This window comes from Nicotiana tabacum, chromosome 13 (genome assembly GCF_000715075.1).
Source record: "Nicotiana tabacum cultivar K326 chromosome 13, ASM71507v2, whole genome shotgun sequence".
NCBI lineage: Eukaryota > Viridiplantae > Streptophyta > Magnoliopsida > Solanales > Solanaceae > Nicotiana > Nicotiana tabacum.
The window spans coordinates 100,209,667-100,231,625 of record NC_134092.1 but is presented as its reverse complement, the minus strand read 5'-3'; the positions used below and the strand labels follow the sequence as shown (position 1 = coordinate 100,231,625).

The 21,959-nt window shown below is 40.3% G+C and overlaps 1 pseudogene; it reads right to left on the bottom strand.

Annotated features, from left to right (window-relative positions):
• Window positions 1-806: 806 nt before the first annotated feature.
• LOC107787374 (uncharacterized) lies at window positions 807-9,497 on the bottom strand (annotated as a pseudogene).
• Window positions 9,498-21,959: the final 12,462 nt, after the last annotated feature.

The window sequence follows — 21,959 nt, the reverse complement described above, 5'->3', positions numbered from 1 at the left end:
AATCTTCTATTTTCCAACTTTCGCCAAAATGCGTCGAATTATCCTACGGATTTCCAAATTCAAATCTGAATATACGCCTAAGTCCGAAATCACCATACGAAACTATTGCCATCATCGAAATTTCATTCCGAGGTCAAGATCTTATGCCGCCTTGTTGAGATACTAGACTTTATTCCCATCATCGATATTCTTGAGATACTAGACTCTATACTTGTGTTGTGGATCATTTGTGAGATTTGTGGAAGTATTTGAATAATACGGTTCTTGAGGGTTTATTGAATCATTTTTGGCTTGGAAAGTTGTGATTGGAATTTGTTTGGAATATCCATTAAAACACTCTCCTTGATACTATTTATGCTTCTTGCCTTATTTGTCATTAATATACATATGCTTGGTAAAGAAGAGTGTAAAGCACGAAGGGTGATGTCGTGCCTTTGATGTTATTTATGCTTCTTGCCTTGTTTGTCATTGATATACATAGCTAGCCGATAGAGAGGATAATATATCTAAGAGTGGGAAATTAGTTAAAACTGTAATCTGAGTTGAGCTAAAACTTGATTTTCCATCATCGCATATTTATACCAACTAAAAAGTACCATACTTTGGTCCTTTCATGTTACAATAAAGTAAGCAATAGTAACAATTATAGAAGAAAATTATAGAGAGATTGTGATAGATTGATGATTTTGTAAGAAAAATAAAAGAATGAGGGGGTATTTATAGTTGAAAATAGGGAAAAAATATAATTATAAAAAGTTTGGGGTTAAAACAAAGTTGGGGGGTTAAATGGTTATTTTATAAATAGCCAACGGCTTTTTTTGACAGCCCAACGACTATATTGTTTTTATAAAAATATAGCCGTTGGGACCGTTTGGCCCGCTAAGGAACCGGTCCGGTCCTGGTCCCTGGCGGGCTAAATGGTCCCGGGCCTGGCGGGCCCAAAGCATAGGACCGGCACATGAGACCGGCCCAGACCCACTAAAATCGGGCCAAACGGTCCTGGCCCGTTTAGCACGTTTGGCCACTTGCTACCCTTACTTCAAAGGGAGCTTAAAGACTTGTGGTTTTTCAGGTTGTAACATGTACAAGAATATTCCACCAGCTACTGAAACATTAAGAGACTCGAATTCTCCTGCCATTGGAATACTCACAAGCTCACTTGCATCCTTAGCTTTCTCAGAAAGGCCACCTCCTTCACTGCCCAAAACCAAACACAACGGCTCCTCTGCTAAAGAATTTGCAAAGTCTCGCGATAGCCTAGAAATTCTCCTTGGCCTTTGATCATTTGCAGGATGGCCGGCCAGCATCTTCATGTTATAATGGTTTCTCAGAGCATCTAAGTGGAGCCAACCGCCGGAAACTAAGGGGAGCTGAAAGGAAGCTCCTCGACTAGCTCTAAGCGCCTTCTCATTGAATGGATCACAACAGCCATGTAGTAGAAAGGCACCGCCCTGCCAAAAGATGGAGGAGTTTTACTTAGTTGGCGAATTATTCCAACCCATGGAAAGGCGCTTTAGCATATTATTGATGTCCAATAGAGCCTAGAATGTTTATCCTATGACTTTGAGAAGATAATTTTGCAGTTACACAAAGCATTAGTATTCTTGACCACAAGTATCAATTGACATGATCATAATCTGAATGGAACCCCTAATGAATAAAGATAGTTTAGTGAAGCAGTAACCACACTGAGAATGTGAAAACGTCAAACAAATTCAGTGTATACGCAGTACTAAAAAGCACAAAGGGAATTGACCATTGAAGGAAATAAAGGACAATATCTCTGAAATCAAAATTAGTTAAAGTATCTCCTTACCCATCCAAATGCCATCGCTGATCCAAGTAATGTGCCAAGATTACCAGGGTCCTGCATCAATCAGTATGGAAATTAAGAAAGCCTTGAACAAAGAAATATTAGTGTCACTAAATGGATTGTAAATCAGATGATTTAGCACTACTTGTCGATTTTTAATTTTTCATATACTCTTGAATTTGCACTAGGTGAAGACAAGGACACTTTTTATTTTCACATCACTAACAGAAGAAAAATATAAAAAAGATTTAACTAGCATTCGTTCTTGAATTAGCAGTTCTAGTCACTGCTGATTCTTCTGAGTAGAAGAAGCAACGGATTCTAAAGGTAACCAAGATTAGAATCTAAATAACCTGGATTCCATCAAGAACTAGAATACGATGAGCATTCTGGAACCATCTAGTGCAGTCTTCTTCTAGAAACTCATCATCAACACTGTGGAATGTTGAGGGAATTTTCATTAACGCAATCATTTCAATAGAATAAATGGACTGTAAACCAGAGAGTTTCTTCATCACCGTTGAGCTGATGCGGACAAGGCGAACTGATTGAAGATTTAGGTCTTCGAGTAAGCATTCTAATGTAATAGGTCTCTCTTGTACTCTTTCTTGAAAATTATATATTTCCCTGAGAAAGGTCAGATGAGTTTAATCAGCACCAAGACAACATTGTCTAAATCCGAACTAATTCAAGAGATTTTCCTTCTACTTAGTCAAACTTTTACAGGAAGATGTACCTCTTCAAAGATCAAACTTTGAAATGACAAACCAAAAAGTATCTCCACGCTCTAGGGCCACGTCGCTCAAAATTTCAAATAAGCGGATTGAAGAATGCAAATAAAATAAAACAAAAATAAAATGAAAAGAATGAGTAAAAAATATGAACAAGCGCAAAAGATAACAAACCAACAGTTCAACAGGGAGAACGTAATAAAGGACATAGGTCAGAGGAAAATACTCAGAAGAAACTTACCGATCTATACATCATATCTATAACAGATGAAAATGAGCTTAAACTAAAAGAACAGAGGTTAGGCAGTTCTAAAAGTACACATATGAAGCTGTCCCTTCAAGATTCAATGATGTACACATATAAGCACAGCCAATTATAAGAACGAACGATAGTCCATTATAAGCATTCAATTGGAAACATGAAAAGCACAAGGCAGCTCAATATTGTTCCTATGAGGTAAGTATTTTGAGATCAATGCTCCGTCATCTCTTACTACATCATCACACATTTCAATCATCTCTGCTATTAGTCTCTCAAGTATTTCGAGATTCTACAATATATCAAAAGAAAGCGAGCCCCTATGGAACTAATAGCCTATTTGGCAAAGCTTCTGGGACGCCAAAAGTGCAGTGTTTGGCCAAACTATTAGGAAAAAGATAAGTACTTTTGGGTAGTATAAGAAGCTGTTTTTCAAAATTACTAACCAAAGACAAAATGCTACTCTCCAAAAGTACTTTTTGAAAGCATTATAACAAAATTACTTGTCAAAATAAAAGATATTGGAAGCTTGGTCAAACAGGCTATAAATAATCATCTAAGTTCTAAATCAGCATTAAGGCAAATGGCTTCACCATCCAACTACTATAACAGCTTGGCATTAAAATTTGAGTCTCAAGCTAAAGGATTTAGAATTATAGCGAACGACAATCAACAAGGACTAAGACATCAAGTTAAGGACATGAAATGGCTAAACTCAGTATAGAACTTAGGTAAAAAAGAAAACAAAAAAATTACAACAATTAAAAAAACCATACATATGGGCAAAAGAAAAGGAGAATCGTCTAACTACTAATACTCAAGCTAAAAGTATCTCATTCTTTAAATAAACCAGTACTAGATAATTATTTTAAAATTAACAAATTTCACTATCTTCAATCATGGCTATTAGTAATAAAACTGAGTAACGTAAAATTTACCAATTAAATCAGATGAAATTGCTGGGAAAATTAACACCCACAGAAATAATATTTACGGTATACGACTATAATAAATGCGGATTACTAAAATACTGTAACCAACGGTAATAATAAGAGAAACAAGGACACCGAGATTTTTACGTGGAAAACCCTTCTGAATAAGGGAAAAATCACGGCCCGAGAGGAGCAACTGATTTCACTATATCAAGGATTTTATAATTTGTGGTACCGAGTAAAATACTCCAAGACTACTAAACACTCAAAAGAAATAACCCTCTTTTGATTTTTCCACCTCACTACAATACCGCTCAAACTCTCTATATTTTTTCTCACAAAGTATTTTGCTTCTTACTCTGTAAATCACTATCTTTCTCTTTGTTTTGGTATGTTTACAAATGAAGGTAGAGGCACTTATTTATAGTTGAAGAATGCACATATTGACTTATGCAATGACATCAATATTCACTTCAAAAGCTAGTTGCCCAAATTGAACTTCTAAATTGGTTGGCTTGACAAAACCAAAAAAGAAACTTCATCTTCTTTCACATGGGCCATGGGATGGACCCAATAAATCTCCCCCTCCAGTCTCATGCACCTGAAGGAGGTAACTCCAGTTTTTCATATAGAGTTCATGCCGACAAGTTCTTTGCATAGCTCAAACTTGTCTCTTGGTACCACCTTGGTAAGCATATCCGAAGGATTCTCACTTGTATGGATCTTCTTAACTGCATAGATCCATCCTCTATCATTTCTGGAATCCAGTGATATCTCACGTCGATATGCTTCGTCCTTGCATGATACATGGTATTTTTGCTCAGGTCTATTGCACTTTGACTGTCACAATAGACGACATACTCCTTTTGATGTAATCCAAGCTCTCGAAGGAACCTTTTCAACCAAACCATCTCCTTGCCAGCTTCAATAGCGGCAATATACTCTGCTTCAGTTGTAGAGAGTGCAAGCACTCACACTTCTGCAACTTCGACTGCCATGATATAGCTCCCCCTGAAAAAGTGAACATGTATCATGTAGTAGATTTACGATTATCAAGATCACCTGTCATATCAGCATTTGTGTAGCCCTTCAAGACTGGATCTGATCTCCCAAAACACAAGTATTTATCTAAGGTTGCTTTTAGATACCTAAGTATCCACTTCACAGCTTCCTAATGTTCTTTTCCAGGATTATCAAGAAACCTGCTAACAATACCGACAACATGCGCAATATCAAGTCTGGTACATACCATTGCATACATCAGGCTCCCGACGGCAGATGAATATGGAACTTTAGCCATACTTTCTTTATCTTCCTTTGTTGTAGGACACATTGTCTTGCTCAACTTCATATGACCAGCAAGAGGCGTGCTAACTGGTTTAGCACTCATCATGTTGAAGCGTTTAAGTATACGTTCAATATACTTATGTTGTAACAGCAACAACTTACTATTTGCCCTATCTCAGACAATCTCCATTCCTAGAATTTGTCGTGATGAACCCAAGTCTTTCATGTCAAATGACTTGGACAAATATTCCTTCAACTTGGCAACCAACTTCTTGTCTTGTCCTACAATCAGCATGTCATCCACATATAACAAGATGATAAAGTTATTGTTAGAGAATTTCTTATAATATACACATGGATCTGAAAAAGTCTTTGTGTACGTTTGACTTCTCATGAATGAGTCAAACTTCTTGCACCACTGCCTAGGTGCTTGTTTCTGCCCATAAAGATTCTTTTTCAACTTGCACACCATGTGTTTCTTCGTCTTTACTTCAAAACCTTCCGGCTGCTCCATATAGATCTCTTCTTCCAAATCTCCATGCAGAAACACAATTTTCACGTTCAACTGCTCCACTTCAAGATCTAGGCTAGCTGCCAAGCTCAAGATTGTTCGAATAGAAGTCATTTTGACAACAGGTGAGAAAATTTCATCAAAATCAATACCTTTCTTCTGTTCGAAACCTTTTACCACCAATCGAGCTTTGAGTCTGACCAGCTTGCCGTTTCCATCTTTCTTGAGCTTAAAGACCCACTTGCACGTGAACGGTCTTTTGCCTTTTGGAAGTTCAACCAGTTCGTACGTATCATTCTTCTATAAAGAATTCATCTCTTCTTGCATGGCTTCCATCCACTGGATTTGTTCCGGATGAGATAGCACCTCCTTGAAATTCTCTGGCTCCCCCTCATCAGTGACGAGGATATACTCCGAAGAAGGATACCTTGTGGACTCTACCTTCTCTCTTTCAGATCTTCTCAAAGGTTGTTGTCTTTCTTCTTGTTGTTGTTGCTCTCCTTCTTCCTCTTGGGGACTAGGGTTCTCCCCCTGCTCAGCAACCTCTTCATCTACGCCTTCCGTGTGCCATTTTTCACCTGTGGAAGGATTGCGTACATGTACAGTAGGAGTAGTAACAAAGTTAGTAATTGTACCATTATCATTTTTGATATTTGTTTATTGATCACTATCAATTCCGACCACATCTTCTCTGAAGATCACATCTCTGCTTCTGATGATCTTTTTCTTTTCTGGGTCTCACAATCTGTAGCCGAACTCTTCATCTCTATAACCGATGAAGATGCACGAAATAGCTTTGTCATCCAACTTCATTCTCTGCTCCTTCGGCACATGTGCAAAAGTTTTACATCGAAACATTTTCGGATGGGAGTAGGACACCTCTTTGTTGGTCCAGACTTTCTCTGGAATATCAAACTCCAATGGAACTGATGGACTTCTGTTAATCAAGTAACAGGTTGTGCGAGCTGCTTCACCCTAAAATGACTTAGGTAGTTTTTCCATTTTGAGCATATTTCTCACTTTTTCGACAATGGTGTGATTCATCATTTCAACTACACCATTGTGTTGTGGGGTTCCAGGAACTGTCTTCTCATGTCTGATTCCATGGCTTGAGCAGTAGTCTTCAAACTCATTTGAAGTATACTCTACTCCATTGTTTGTCCTGAGACGCTTTAAGTTTTGACTTGTCTCCCTTTCCACCAGAACATGGAATTTTTGAAATACTTGAAATACCTGGTCTTTGGTTCTCAAGAAACAAACCCACAATTTTCGTGAAGCATCATCAATAAATATGAGAAAATATTTGTTACCTCCATTGATTCTACATCCATTGGAGCACAAACATCAGAATATACTAAATCAAGTATATTCGATTTTCTCCCATGAGTTGCTTGAAACGATACCCTGTGTTGTTTTCCAAATAAACAATAATCACAAGAATTCACAGTTGTACCTTTTGCAAATGAGATGAGTGACTTTTTGGATAGGATCTGCAGTCCCTTCTCACTCATATGGCCCAATATCCGGTACCATAAATCTGCAGACGTATCATCTACAGTCGCATGTAATCCATCTTCACATATCTCAACGGTTGTCTTGTACAATGTGTAGAGAGCAACTCCTTTAGAAATCACCAATGATCCCTTGGTGAGTCTCCACTTCCTATTGGCGAAGTGATTCTCGTACTCGTCTCGATCTAGAGCGATCCCTGAAATCAAATTCATTCGCAGATCTGGTACGTGTTGCACGCCTTTTAAAACTAATGTGCATCCGACATTTGTCTTGATACAAATGTCGCCAATCCACACAATCTTTGAGTGACTGGTATTTCCCATCTTGACCATTCCAAAGTCTCCTGCTTTGTACCTACAGGAGAATTGTCTTACCGGTGTGGCATGGTAGGATGCTGCTTATCAACCATCCATTCTGACTCTTGGCTTGCTAAGTGCATGCATTCCTCCTCCCCGTGAACGAAGAGAACCACCAAATCATCGTTGTGCACTGCAGCGGTTGTGTTGTCATCATTTTTCTGTCCACTGCTCTCGCCTCGACCTTTCTTTGGGCAATCTCTTTTGAAGTGACCGGGTTGACCGCAACTGTAGCAATTTCTACCCTTTGGCCGGTTCCTAGACTTTCCACGAGCTTTGGATTTATCACGGCTACTCGATGCTCTATAAAAACTTCTTCCTCTGTTTTCCATGATAAGAGCTTGCCCCTGATTTTCGAGCTTCTTCCTCATCTTATCATTGAGTAGGATGGCTGATGTGACCTCCTTTAAATCGATGGTATCTCTACCATGCAGGATGGTTGTTGCCAAATTATCATAGGAAGATGGCAACGAGTTTAGAAGCATGATAGCCTTATCTACTTCAGTGATTGTTTCTCCAAGGTTTGCCGGTTGCGTGATTAATCCATTGAACATATTTAAATGGGACAAGAAATTTGTACCTTCACTCATATGGATGGCATAAAGTTGCTTTCTCAAAAACAACTTGTTTGTTAAGGATTTGGACACGTATTGACTTTCTAGTCTTTTTCAAATACCACATGCACTATTTTTATCCCCGACATTATTGAGTACTTCATCGGACAAGTGCAGTCTGATTGCACTAGCCGCCTTCTTATCCATGTCTGCCAATTTCTCGGCTTTCATGGTTTCCGGCTTTGCCTCTTTTCCATCTAGTGCAATGTCTAACCCTTGTTTGATGAGCATGTCCTTCATCCTTGTTTGCAATATGAAAAAACCGTCATTACCGTTGAATCTTGTTATTTCATACTTTACTCCTGACATTTTTTTTGTCACAGAGTAAAATTGACTGTAAATAATATTTCCGTGAATGAGCAGAACATGTGCTCTGATACCAGTTGTTGGGAAAATTAACCCCCACAGAAATATATTCACGGTATACGACTATAATAAATGTGGATTACTAAAATACTGTAACCAACGGTAATAATAAGAGAAACAAGGACACCGGGATTTTTACGTGAAAAATCCTTCTGAATAAGGGAAAAACCACGGCCCGAGAGGAGCAACTGATTTCACTATAGCAAGGATTTTACAATTTGTGGTACCGAGTAAAATACTCCAAGACCACTAAACACTCAAAAGAAATAACCCTCTTTTGATTTTTCCATCTCACTACAATACCGCTCAAACTCTATATATTTTTTCTCACAGAGTATTTTTCTTCTTACTCTGTAAATCACTTTCTTTGTCTTTGTTTTGGTGTGTTTACAAATGAAGTTAGAGGCACCTATTTATAGTTGAAGAATGCACATATTGATGTACGCAATGACATCAATATTCACTCCAAAAGCTAGTTGCCCAAATTGACCTTCTAAATTGGTTGGCTTGACAAAACCAAAAAAAGAAGCTTCAACTTCTCACATGAGCCATGGGATGGAGATGGACCCAATATATATGGGCAAAAGAAAAGGAGAATTGTCTAAATAATAATACTCATGCTAAAAGTATCTCATTCTTTAAATAAACCAGTACTAGATAATTATTTTAAAATTAACAAATTTCACTATCTTCAATCATAGCTATTAGTAATAAAACTGAGAACGTAAAATTTACTGATTAAATCAGATGAAATAATCCAAACAAAGAATTCAAATAAAGAAAAAGAATTTACCTAATAGGGTAGAGCCAACAAGAAGAACAGAACCATGAGAATGGCGATAAGAGGAGCTCTGGCGAAGCTTAAGGCAGTGTTTAACAAAAGGGTTTGAAGTACTTGTGATTGACTTCAGATGAAACGGTAAAGATTCAACCTTTTCAGATATATTCTCAGTTTTAATAATATCAGTTGCAGAATTTGGCTTTGAGCTACTAGGTTGAATTTTGGTTCTGAGTTCTAAAGTTGAAGACTTCAAATCCAAATGAAGCACTAATTTGAGGGAAATGAGCAGGAGAATTCCAACAAGTGTTTATGGATTGCATTGTTGAGTCGCTTTGTTTTTCATTTGTCTACTGAAGAAGTGTATAAATGGGCACTCCGGCTGTATCTTTTTAGAGGACATTTTTTTGTAAATTACAATAAAGCCTATGTACATGGATTAATTGCAAATAGGTCTTTTTGTTTTGCAAATCGTCCATTTGGTCCCAATTTACTATTTGTTGTTTGATTCGGTGACAAAGTTATGCCGAAATTATAATACTAACACTACCAATACCGGAGAATTAAGTGCATATACTTTTTGACGAATGTCTATAATGTGTATAATGGAAACTATATTTTGTTTTAAGTTAGATAAAGTTTTGTTTATAATATTACCCTTATTCTTAAAGAAAAGAAAAGAGGTAATCAATGATACTCTTGGTGACAGTGTATACGGTCGAAATCGGGCATACCCGATTTCGTTGGCAGGGGAATTGCCTCGAGGGTAACCTCATAATAGATCGGGCTCGAGCTCGAAGATAAAACATCACACCTGGAGATCGAAGTGTTCATTGAGATCGAGGCCAGTAATAATCGAGATCGAGCATGATTGACTTCGAGTAAGGCGTAATAACGGAATGGCGAGATATCAGTAACCGGTCGAAAGCCAGGGCGAAAATCCCGGAACAGATCAAATCAAAGCGGATATTAGCGCCAATCATGGGATCTACTTCCGTTATTAGAGTTGTACCTTATTTAGGATTCTTCTATTATATAAAGAAGGATCCAATTCACTTGTAGAATGATCATTATTCACTGATAGGAATATACATATACGTTGTTTTCTTTGTTCATCACTGTTCATTGATGTTTGTTCTATCCTGTATTGTTCTTATTAACGAACCTCGAGACTATTTCAAATCGAGGTCGAGGCATCGTTTGCTGACCGGTTTGATTTATTTTATTGTCCAATTTATCTATTTAATTCGTTATTTGTCAATTGGTGCTGGTTTAAATCACATATCCTTAAAACCACAATATAAGTTTAATTGTTACTTAATTTTTAGGGTAAACAGTTTGGCGCTCACCGTGGGGCTAAGGATAATAGTGATTGTTCAGCACTGATTCTAGTAAAACACATTATTTTACGCTTGTTCTTGTCAAGTATCTTTGCTTTCAGGTTAAAACATGTCAAACTCACAAAACACATCCACATACGGTGACAATGGCCTCAGATTCCACGGTGAAAACGAAAATGTGATTGCTCTAGGAGTCGAGGTGCCACAAGCTAATCCCGGGGAAGCACCGGTTGCCAATCCAGTTGATGTAAGTTCGCACGTTGCTCTAAATGCGGACCTAGGCACAGATCTCGATGGGAGCGTACGCAGAGAAGGCCGATCTAGTGACCAAGGAACACAGGGCAGAGGAGACGAAAGAGTCAGTCTCCAAGTGATATTCGAGATGCTTCAGGCTCAGCAAGCCGTTATTGCTCAGTTACAAAATCAACATAGAGCTCTGAATAGGGTCGAGCCGGAAATTACTCGCTGTACCGAGCCAGTACCAGAAAAGGTCGAATGGTAACGAATCGGGAACTGATCCTGCGGTAATGAAAATGATCGAGGAGCTCACAAAAAGAATTGAATCAGGGGAGAAGAGAATTGAAGCCAACGATAAAAAAGTGGAGACATACAACTCTCGAGTTGACTAGATATCGGGGGCACCGCCAATCTTGAAAGGGATGGATTCGAAGAAGTTTGTACAAAAGTCGTTTCCTCCAAGTTCGGCTCTGAAGACTATTCCAAAGAATTTTTGTATGCCACACATACCATAATATAATGGGACCACCGATCCCAACAAGCATGTTACTTCATCTACATGCGCCATCAAGGGTAACGATTTAGAAGATGATGAAATCGAATCTGTGTTGTTGAAAAAAATCGGAGAGACCCTTTCGGAGGGAGCAATGATTTGGTATCACAACGTGCCACCAAATTTCATTGACTCGTTTGCCATGTTAGCGGATTCTTTCATAAAGGCACACGTCGGGGCTATAAAGGTCGCAACGAGGAAATCAGACCTTTTCAAGGTAAGACAAAGGGATAATGAAATGTCGAGGGAGTTCGTGTCCTGATTTCAAATGGAATTGCCACCGGCCATAGATGATTGGGCCGTTCAAGCTTTCACCCAAGGGTTGAACGAGCGGAGTTCGATAGCATCACATCAGTTGAAACAAAATTTGATCGAGTATCCAGCTGTAACTTGGGCAGATGTGCACAATCAATATCAATCGAAGATCAGGGTCGAGGATGACCAATTAGGAGCCCCTTCCGATTCAGTACATCCAAACAAGTCGGAAGTTAAAAACCAAAGGGACATTGACAGGGAGCCAAGATCGAACAGAGACCGATATCAACCATATACCATAGATTGAAGGAACAACGGTTCAGGACGCAATTCTGCCCGGAACAATCGAAGAAGTGATCGAGGACAGAATTCTCAGGGACTTATGAGCAAAAGTGGTTTTGACAAGTATGCCGATCCCATAGAGGCACCTCGGTTATCAGAATATAACTTTAGCATTGATGCATCGGGCATTGTATCGGCAATCGGAAGGATCAAAGATACTAGGTGGCCCAGACCTATACAAACTGATCCTTCCCAAAGAAACCCAAATTTGATGTGCAAGTATCATGGCACGCATGGTCACAAGATCGAGGATTGCAGGCAATTAAAGGAGGAGGTATCCCGTCTATTCAATGAGGGCCAACTTTGAGAGTTCCTCAGCGATCGAGCCAAGAATCATTTCAGAGAAAGGGACACCAATAGGAAAAATAAATAGGAGGAACCCCAACATGTCATTCATATGATCGTCAGTGGCGTCGACATCCCACATGGACCCATATTCAAACGCACTAAGGTATCAATCACTAGGGAAAAACGAACCCGAGATTATGTGCCCGAAGGCACTTTATCATTCAACGACGAAGAAGCAGAAGGCATTTCTCATCCCCGTAACGATGCTCTGGTAATTTCTATATTATTAAATATAGTTCAAGTTAAGCGTGTTTTAGTGGATCCAGGTAGCTCGGTGAATATCATCCGATTGAGGGTCGTGGAGCAGTTCGGTCTACAAAATCAAATTGTGCCTGCAGCTCGGGTCTTAAACAGCTTCAATATGGCCAGTGAAACAACTAAAGGGGAGATTATTCTACCGGTGAACGTGGCTGGAACCATTCAAGATACCAAGTTCCACGTAATCGAGGGCGACATGAGGTACAATGCCCCATTCGGAAGACCTTGGATCCACAATATAAGGGCATTCCCTTTGACTCTCCACAAATTATGGAATTCCCGACGTCGGCCGATGTAAAAATAGTATACGGGGAGCAGCATGCTGCAAATAAAATATTCACGGTCGATGAGGTAATGCCGATATCGGCACTATCAACCTTGGAAAGGTCGAGCATAAAAGGTAAACAGGAAGTCATATAGCAATCACAGCCACCAGCCTTGACCGAATCATGGAAGCAGGAGATAGAAGAAGAAGAGGAGGATTTTCTGACCCCTCAAACTTTTATTGTTCCCGAAGATTCTGACGCCACCAAATCAACGGTCGAAGAGCTGGAACAGGTTATATTGATCGAGTACCTGCCCGAGCGAAAGGTATACCTGGGAAAGGAGTTAACCCCCGAAGTCAGGAAAAAGCTTGTTCAATTTCTTATTGATAACATAGATTGTTTTGCTTAGTCCCATTTAGACATGACAGGGATCCCACCGGAGATAACGACGCATCGGCTAAGCCTAGACCCTAGGTTCAAACTGGTGAAGCAAAAGAGAAGACCTCAGTCCGAGGTAAATCACGCATTTATAAAGGACGAGGTAACTAAACTTCTTAAAATAGGGTCCATTCGGGAAGTGAAATATCTCGAATGGTTAGCCAATGTATTTGTAGTCCCTAAAAAAAGGAACAAACTTAAAATGTGTGTAGATTATAAGGATTTAAACAAGGCGTGCCCCAAAGATTCTTTTCCACTGCCTAACATCGATCGCATGATCGATGCCATGGCCGGCCATGAGATCCTTACTTTTCTCGATGCTTATTCTGGGTACAATCAAATCCGAATGAACCCAAAGGACCGAGAAAAGACTTCATTTATCACCAAGTATGGAACATATTGGTATAATGTAATGCCCTTCGGGCTAAACAATGCAGGAGCTACTTACCAACGCCTAGTAAATAAAATGTTCGAAGAACAAATAGGTAAATCAATGGAAGTTTATATTTATGATATGCTAGTTAAGTCCCTGCGCGCAGAGGACCATTTGTATCATTTGTAGGAAACGTTTGAGATTTTAAGGAAATACAACATGAAGCTCAACCCCGAGAAATGTGCTTTCGGGGCCGGTTCGGGCAAGTTCCTTGGCTTCATAGTATCGAATCGGGGGATCGAGATCAACCCCGATAAAATCAAGGCCATCGAAGACATCACCGTCGTGGACAGTGTAAAAGTCGTGCAGAGGCTAACTGGAAGGATAGCTGCCTTAGGCAGATTCATTTCGAGGTCGTCGGATCAAAGCCACAGATTTTTCTCTCTGCTAAAAGAGAAGAATGATTTCGCCTGGACCCCGGAATGCCAACATGCATTAGAGGAATTGAAGCGATACCTATCAAGCCCACCACTGCTTCACACTCTAAAGGCAGATGAGAAACTTTACTTGTACTTGGCAATATCGGAAATCGCAGTAAGTGTTGTCCTAGTTCTAGAAGAGCAAGGTACGTAATTTCCCATTTATTATGTAAGTCGAACCTTAGGAGAAGCAGAAACTAGATATCCACATTTGGAGAAATTGGCACTTGCACTGATAAGCGCCTCTAGAAAGTTAAGACCATACTTTCAATGTCACCCCATATGCATATTAACCACTTACCCACTTCATAATATTTTGCACAAGCCCAAACTATCGGGCCGATTGGCCAAATGGGCCGTCAAACTCAGTGGGTACGATATCGAATATCAACCCCGGACGGCCATCAAGTCTCAAATTTTAGCGGACTTCGTGGCCGACTTCACGCCAACCCTCGTACCCAAAGTCAAAAATGAACTCTTGTTAAAATCGGGTACATCATCGGGGGTATGGACCTTTTTCACACACGGTGCTTCGAATGTGAAGGGGTCCGGGCTAGGCATCGTTTTGAAGCCGCCCATGGGTAGCACTATTAGGCAATCTATCAAAACTTCTAGGTTGACTAACAATGAGGCCGAGTACGAGGCCATGATTGCAGGTCTCGAGCTAGCTAAAAGCTTGGGAGCAGAAGTCATTGAAGCCAAGTGTGACTCTTTACTGGTAGTGAACCAAGTAAACAAAACCTTCGAAGTTCGAGAGGATAGAATGCAAAGGTATTTGGACAAGTTGCATGTAACCTTGCACCGTTTCAAGGAATGGACTTTACAACATGTACCTCAAGAACAAAACAGTGAGGCCGATGCATTTGTAAGTTTAGGGTCATCAGTCGAGGAAGATGAGACAAGCTCGAGCACTGTCGTTCAACTCTCGAGATTCGTGATCGAGGAAGGTCATGCCGAGATAAACTCTACAAGCGTAACCTGGGATTGGAGGAATAAATATATTGAATACTTGAAGAACGAAAAGCTCTCATCGGACCCTAAAGAGTCGAGTGCCCTACGAACCAAAGTTGCTCGATTCATATTGGCTGAAGATGGAAAATTATACAGAAGGACATTCGAGGGACCATTGGCAGTATGCTTAGGGCCAGGAGACACCGATTATATTCTACGAGAAGTCCATGAAGGCACTTGTGGGAACCACTCCGGCGCTAAATCGCTGATTCACAAAATCATTAGAGCAAGATATTACTTGGATAGCATGGAAAAAGACACTAAGGAGTTTGTTTGAAAATGTGATAAATGTAAAGGTTTGCACCGATGATCCATCAGCCCGGAGAACAACTTCATTCAGTCTTATCCCCATGGTCGTTCATGAAATGGGGAATGGATATTGTCGGCCCTCTGCCATCAGCCCCAGGTAAAGCTAAGTTCATTTTATTTATGACTGACTATTTCTCTAAATGGGTTGAAGCACAGGTGTTCGAGAAAGTGAGAGAGAAAGAGGTTATAGACTTCATCTGGGATCATATCATATGTCGATTTGGGATACCCGCCGAAATAGTGTGTGACAATGGAAAACAATTTATCGGTAGCAAAGTGACGAAATTCCTCGAAGACCATAACATAAAAAGGATGTTATCAACACCATATCACCCTAGTAGGAACGGACAGGTCGAATCGACAAACAAGACTATCATTCAAAACATAAAGAAAATATTGAACGATGCTAAGGGGAAATGGAGAGAAATTCTACCCGAAGTTTTTTGGGCATATCGAACAACATCAAAGTCCAGTACGGGGGCGACCCCGTTCTCCTTAGTATATGGCTCTGAAGCCTTGATTCCAATCGAAGTTGGGGAACCCAGTGCAAGGTTTCGACATACAATAGAAGAGTTAAATCACGAGGCTATGAATACTAGCCTCGAGTTATTGGATGAAAAATGAGAAGCCGCACTCGTGCGAATGGCTGCACAAAAGCAACGAATCGAAAGATACTACAATAGGAGAACCAACATTTGCCACTTCAGAGTCGGGGACTTAGTCCTAAGGAAAGTCACCATCAACACTTGAGATCCTAATGAAGGGAAGCTCGGCCCAAATTGGGAGGGACCCTACCAAGTCCTCGACATCGTCGGAAAGGGATCTTATAAGCTCGGCACGATGGACAACGAACAACTACCAAATAACTGGAACATATCGTTTCTCAAACGGTATTATTGCTAAAGGTATGACTTTATCCCCTTTTTCATTTATATATTCGACACTAACTCACTGCAGGTGTTCGATCGAAGACATCGAGAACTCAGGTTTTAAAGCACGCATTGCACTCTTTTTTCGTTAGATCGTTTTTTGTCCCAAGTGGGTTTTCCCGGCGAGGTTTTTAATGAGGCAACAATTATGTGCTACCTGAGGACAATTCAACAGTATCCAAAGCTTCTTTACAATCAACCTCGAATACTGGGGGCATCACCCTCAGATGTTACACTGTCGAGGAAATTACTTCGTGTCAAAGGGTCTCGATAGAGAAACTATGTAATGGGCCTGAACCGTGTCCTTATAGATTAGTCGAGCCCCGATGGAAAAACATGTACGCATGTATAAATTATACAAAGAAGCATTCTTTCTATATCAAACATCTTGTGTCTCAAAGAAAATTTTCTACTATACAAGCTCCATACTTATGATTTTGTGAGAAATGGCTCAAGGGCCAAGTGCAAATATACCTCGTACACTTGGGGACTGCCATCGATGATCGACATATTCGAGTAATCTAAACTAGAGCTCAAAGAGGCACCCTTCGATCTATAGGCCGAGGACATCACTATCGGGGACTAACACATCGAACAAGTTCGAAGTGTTATTGGGAAATAAGCCCTAGAGTTGTTCGATGTGTTATTGGGAAATAAGCCCTAGAGGCATACTCAAAGGCTACGGACAAATTAAGGCGGCTCGGAGACGTCTGAATCCCGCAATAAAAATAAGCCTTCAAATTCTTTGAAAAACCGGTCAAAAAAGGCTACCCTCGGCAAAAGGGCTTCGATGAAATTAGCCCTCGAAAAACCTTAAGAGGTATCAAATTATCTTAACACAAACGTGCTAAAGCACAAAAAGCAAAGGGTTTCAATTGACATTGAACCCTTAAAAAATCGAATGGGTAAAGAATACGTGTTAAGGCATAAAAAATTTTTTACTAAATCTTCTAAGCCGAAAAAGGGAAAAAGTAGCCATCTTTTAGAGGCCATATCGGCCCAATCTAAAGAGCCTAAGGGCCAATACACTTAGAGTTTGAGATTTTGTTCTCACTCAATTCAGACCTAAGGGTTCCACTATTCCGAGCTCAAATAAAATTTACTTGAATATATTTTGAAGATGCATCATTATTTGATATAAAATCTTAAAGGGTCTGTTACTGTGAGTTCGAAACTAAATCGAACTCGGCTACAAAAACAATACAATTATGGCTTCAATCAAGTCATCCGAAATCAAAATCCCAAATATATTGTTGAGCTCGGGGACTCGCCTTCGCTTAACTAAAAAACCTAAGGGTTTGTTCTACTCTGAGTTCGAGTTGTTGCTCACTCGATTATAAAGGCTACAACAACCCGATTGCAACAAAGTTTTCACAAGACAAAGGCAAAACAGAATTTACCATAAATCAGAAATCGGAGACGAAACGGAAAGAAAAGAAATTTTTCATTTATGCAAAGTATTTACAAAGACCACACAGGGTCTTACACAAAAAACCAAAGAAGAAAAAATCCTAAGTGCCTAATCCGCCTCGGGAACTGTATCTTCGGGAGCTTCATCTTCATCTCCTCTGCTCTCGGATCCACTCACAGAGTCTTCATTATTAGAAAGCAAAGCTCCGGCCTCGTCCTCCAAAACGTTCGCACTCTCGATATCAGCCGTGAGGTAGAAGCCACAACTCCTCAAGAGTCTCTCTTTGAGCCTGGCGCCTAGCATGCTCGGCAATACGGGACAATCTAACCTCAGCAGCATCAGAAATTTCCTTTGCCCAACTGTTAACGGCTTCAACGTTGGCTCGGTAGGAGGACACGAGTGCCTCCGCCTCAGATGTGGCCCTTGCAAGCTCAGCATCCAACCGAGTCTCGAGATCTTCAACCTTCAGGGCTCGGGCCAAGTTCTCCACCTTCACACTTTGGAATTGACACTCAACCAAAGACAGTTGGGCCCGAACCACATCTTTCTTCGTGGCGAGACGGTCCATGCTCTGCTTCCACCCCAAAGTCTCTACCTCTTTCATCTTGGCCTCCTCACGAAGTTGCTCAACCAATTCGGCCTTTTGCTGACCTTGCAGGATCAAAGTGTTAGTTTTCAATATCAAGTTAATTCATAACAAGCTCCCAAAAATTTACATTACCCGTTCAATGAGCTCGGTCTGATCTCGATGAGTTCTTGTCAGCTCGGCTCGAATGCTCATGATCTCCTCTTTGAAGGGCCTCAGAACTAGACCCTTCGGGTAAACCCGCTGGTTGCTCATCGCGGCAGGAGGCATCATCAACACCCGATGATTCAGGGACTCTACTCAGACCTTCCCCCGAGATCACCTCGGTTTGCGGCTGAACCCCCTCGACCATCACCAACTCATCAGCTTTCGAAGCTTCGATAATTTCCCTCTTCTGAGACACCAGTAGGCAGTCGATATCTTCTCCATCCTCGTCTTCATCTCGTAGCGTTTGGACTACATAGGCAACAGAACGGCGAGATCAATCTTCAACTTTCGAGCCCTGATTTTCTTGGGCCTTGGGGTATCTGGTGGTGAGGCCTTTCTCCTTTTCTTATCTTTGGTCGGCTTCGGGACTTCCTCTTCCCCGAATGGAGGCGTCCTCATAACGACATTATCTCCAAGACCTGTATGAGAAGAAATCAAGTTAAAAGGAAGTATTTCACAGGAAAGCATCAAACACGGACATGGGAACTTACTATGATTTTTGGCCTCCCATCAACCCTTGGCCAAAATCATGCCACGAGCACTCAGCATACGAAGAGGTTGAAACCAGTTGCCGAACCCAACCTGCAAGATCCGGGACTGCAACAGGAAACCAGGGGGAAGCTGTACCATAAGGAAGAATATAGATGAGAAGAGGTAAAGGAAACATAACAAGTAATCAAACGTTATTGGTGAAGTTCTACTTACGCTTCATGTTCCATTCATCGGGGAATGGCATCTTCTCGGCAGGGATTAAATCGGAGGTCCTGACTCGGACAAACTTACACATCCATCCTCGGTCCTTGTTCTCGCCTATGCTCGAGAATAGCACCTTCATGGCCCGGCACTGAAGCCTTATCAGTCTGCCCCGATAAAGACGGGGGATGTATAGCCTAATGAGATGATCGAGGGTGAAAGACACCCCCTCGATCTTGCTCGAGAAGAATCTGAGCAAAATGACAATGCGCCAAAAAGAGAGGTAGATCTGGCCTAGGGTTACCCGGTATTAGCGGCAGAAGTCGATTATGACGGGATCGACGGAACCCAATGTGAAAGGGTAAGTATACACACTTAAGAACCCTTTCACATGAGTGGTGATGTCCCAGTGGCAGGAATCACCACCTCTTTATTCTCCCAGTGGCAGTCCTTTTTCACCTGCTCGAGATCGCCTTCGGATATCGAACAGGTGTATCTAGACATGGGCTCGCATCGGCCAGGAACTGAAGAGGGTTTTTCGACTTTAAAGTCGGAAGTAAGTTCACATGGCCCGAGGATGCACTCTTCGATACGTGGCTCCACCGGTGTTTTGTCACCGTCCAACCGCGATGAGGAGGCCTTTTCTTCTTGAGGAACGGTATTTGATGTTTTTTCCATTGCTATATGAGGTTTAAGGAAGGAAAAGGCGGAATTTGTGTTTTAATAAGAGATTGGCAAATGGAAACCGACAAAGTTGATGGACTTAAAGAGAATAGAAGAGCTTTTGAAGATTAGAAGAAGTTTGAAAGTAAAGTTTGAAAAGATAATGAAGGTGGTCTATTTATAATAGCCACTTTGACTGTTTGAAAGCACTGGTGGTCGACCATCAACTGGCGTTAATTAATGACCTTGGGAACTACGCAGACGCGACGCTTCAATCGCTTATGTCGCTTACGTCATGATGTTGACGTCATAATTGATCGAGGTATTAAATCGAATTCTCAAATTCATTTCTTCTCGTTACACTCCAAAAAACGAGAAGACTATCTGTATACGGTCGAAATCGGGCATACCCGATTTCGTTGGCAGGGGAATTGCCTCGAGGGTAACCTCATAATAGATCGGGCTCGAGCTCGAAGATAAAACATCACACCTGGAGATCGAAGTGTTCATTGAGATCGAGGCCAGTAATAATCGAGATCGAGCATGATTGACTTCGAGTAAGGCGTAATAACGGAATGGCGAGATATCAGTAACCGGTCGAAAGCCAGGGCGAAAATCCCGGAACAGATCAAATCAAAGCGGATATTAGCGCCAATCATGGGATCTACTTCCGTTATTAGAGTTGTACCTTATTTAGGATTCTTCTATTATATAAAGAAGGATCCAATTCACTTGTAGAATGATCATTATTCACTGATAGGAATATACATATACGTTGTTTTCTTTGTTCATCACTGTTCATTGATGTTTGTTCTATCCTGTATTGTTCTTATTAACGAACCTCGAGACTATTTCAAATCGAGGTCGAGGCATCGTTTGCTGACCGGTTTGATTTATTTTATTGTCCAATTTATCTATTTAATTCGTTATTTGTCAATTGGTGCTGGTTTAAATCACATATCCTTAAAACCACAATATAAGTTTAATTGTTACTCAATTTTTAGGGTAAACAGACAATTTTATCCAAGGATGGCTAATTTCGATATTAGAATCTCATGTTAAATATGATATTTGAATTATGGTATAAGATAATTTCAGCATTGCTTATATTGAAAATAAGAATTCAATCAAATACAGGATAAAATAATTCCAAATTTTATACGTAGATCATGCTTCTTTACTTCATGATTTCTTACATTTATTATTTTTATTGTTTTTCTTCCTAAATTTCTCCCGAAGGATCTCCAAATTCGTCATCATAAATCATGAGATAAAATCGAAAGGCTCATACAAATAAAAGCTTGATCAAATAATTATTTTATTTAAAAGCAAAAAAAATGAGTTTTTTAAATAAATTCATAACTATGTTTATTCTTGCAACTTGAAAGGCGATTCCCGTTACTATCTACACCTCCAGATGCGACAAGAGTACTTGTGTCCCAAAAATAGCTTGAGTCCCTACTCTTCCTGAATAGGGATGGCAAATGGGGCGGGCGGGTGCAGGGCGGGGCGGGGCGGGGCGGGTTTAAGGCTATGCGGGACGGTGCAGGTTTAAAGCTATGCGGTTGCAGGGAGGTTTCTGCGGAACCGGTTGAGATTATTTTTTAAAAGACTGATGTGGTGCGGGGGGAATTGCGGGTGTATGCGAGTTTGCATAAGTTTTCTAGATTTGGCCTATTGTACAAGTTATCCAGTGAGGCAAACATTAAAGAACAGTCTGTTAAATATTTTTATAATTAAATTATTAATGTTTGTCACTCAAAAATCATCTTATGAAGGTTCGTTACACAAAAATCACTATTTTACTTTTTGCCACTTAAAGTATCATACAACTAAATCCTGAATTTATATTATATTAAACTAAACTTCATTTTTGTTTCGAAACTAAAAGCATACAACATACTGGCAGCCAATCAGAATTGTAGAAGTTTGAAGCCTATTCCCACATTTGTTTTTAAATTCCAATACCATCGGCAAAGTGGGTGAAAAAAGCACGAGCTAGCCAGTTTTCGGACTGTTAATTGAAAAATAGCTAGCGTTTATAAAGTCATTGAAAAATAGCCATTATTTTGCTACAACACTGAAAGTTTTACCATAATATA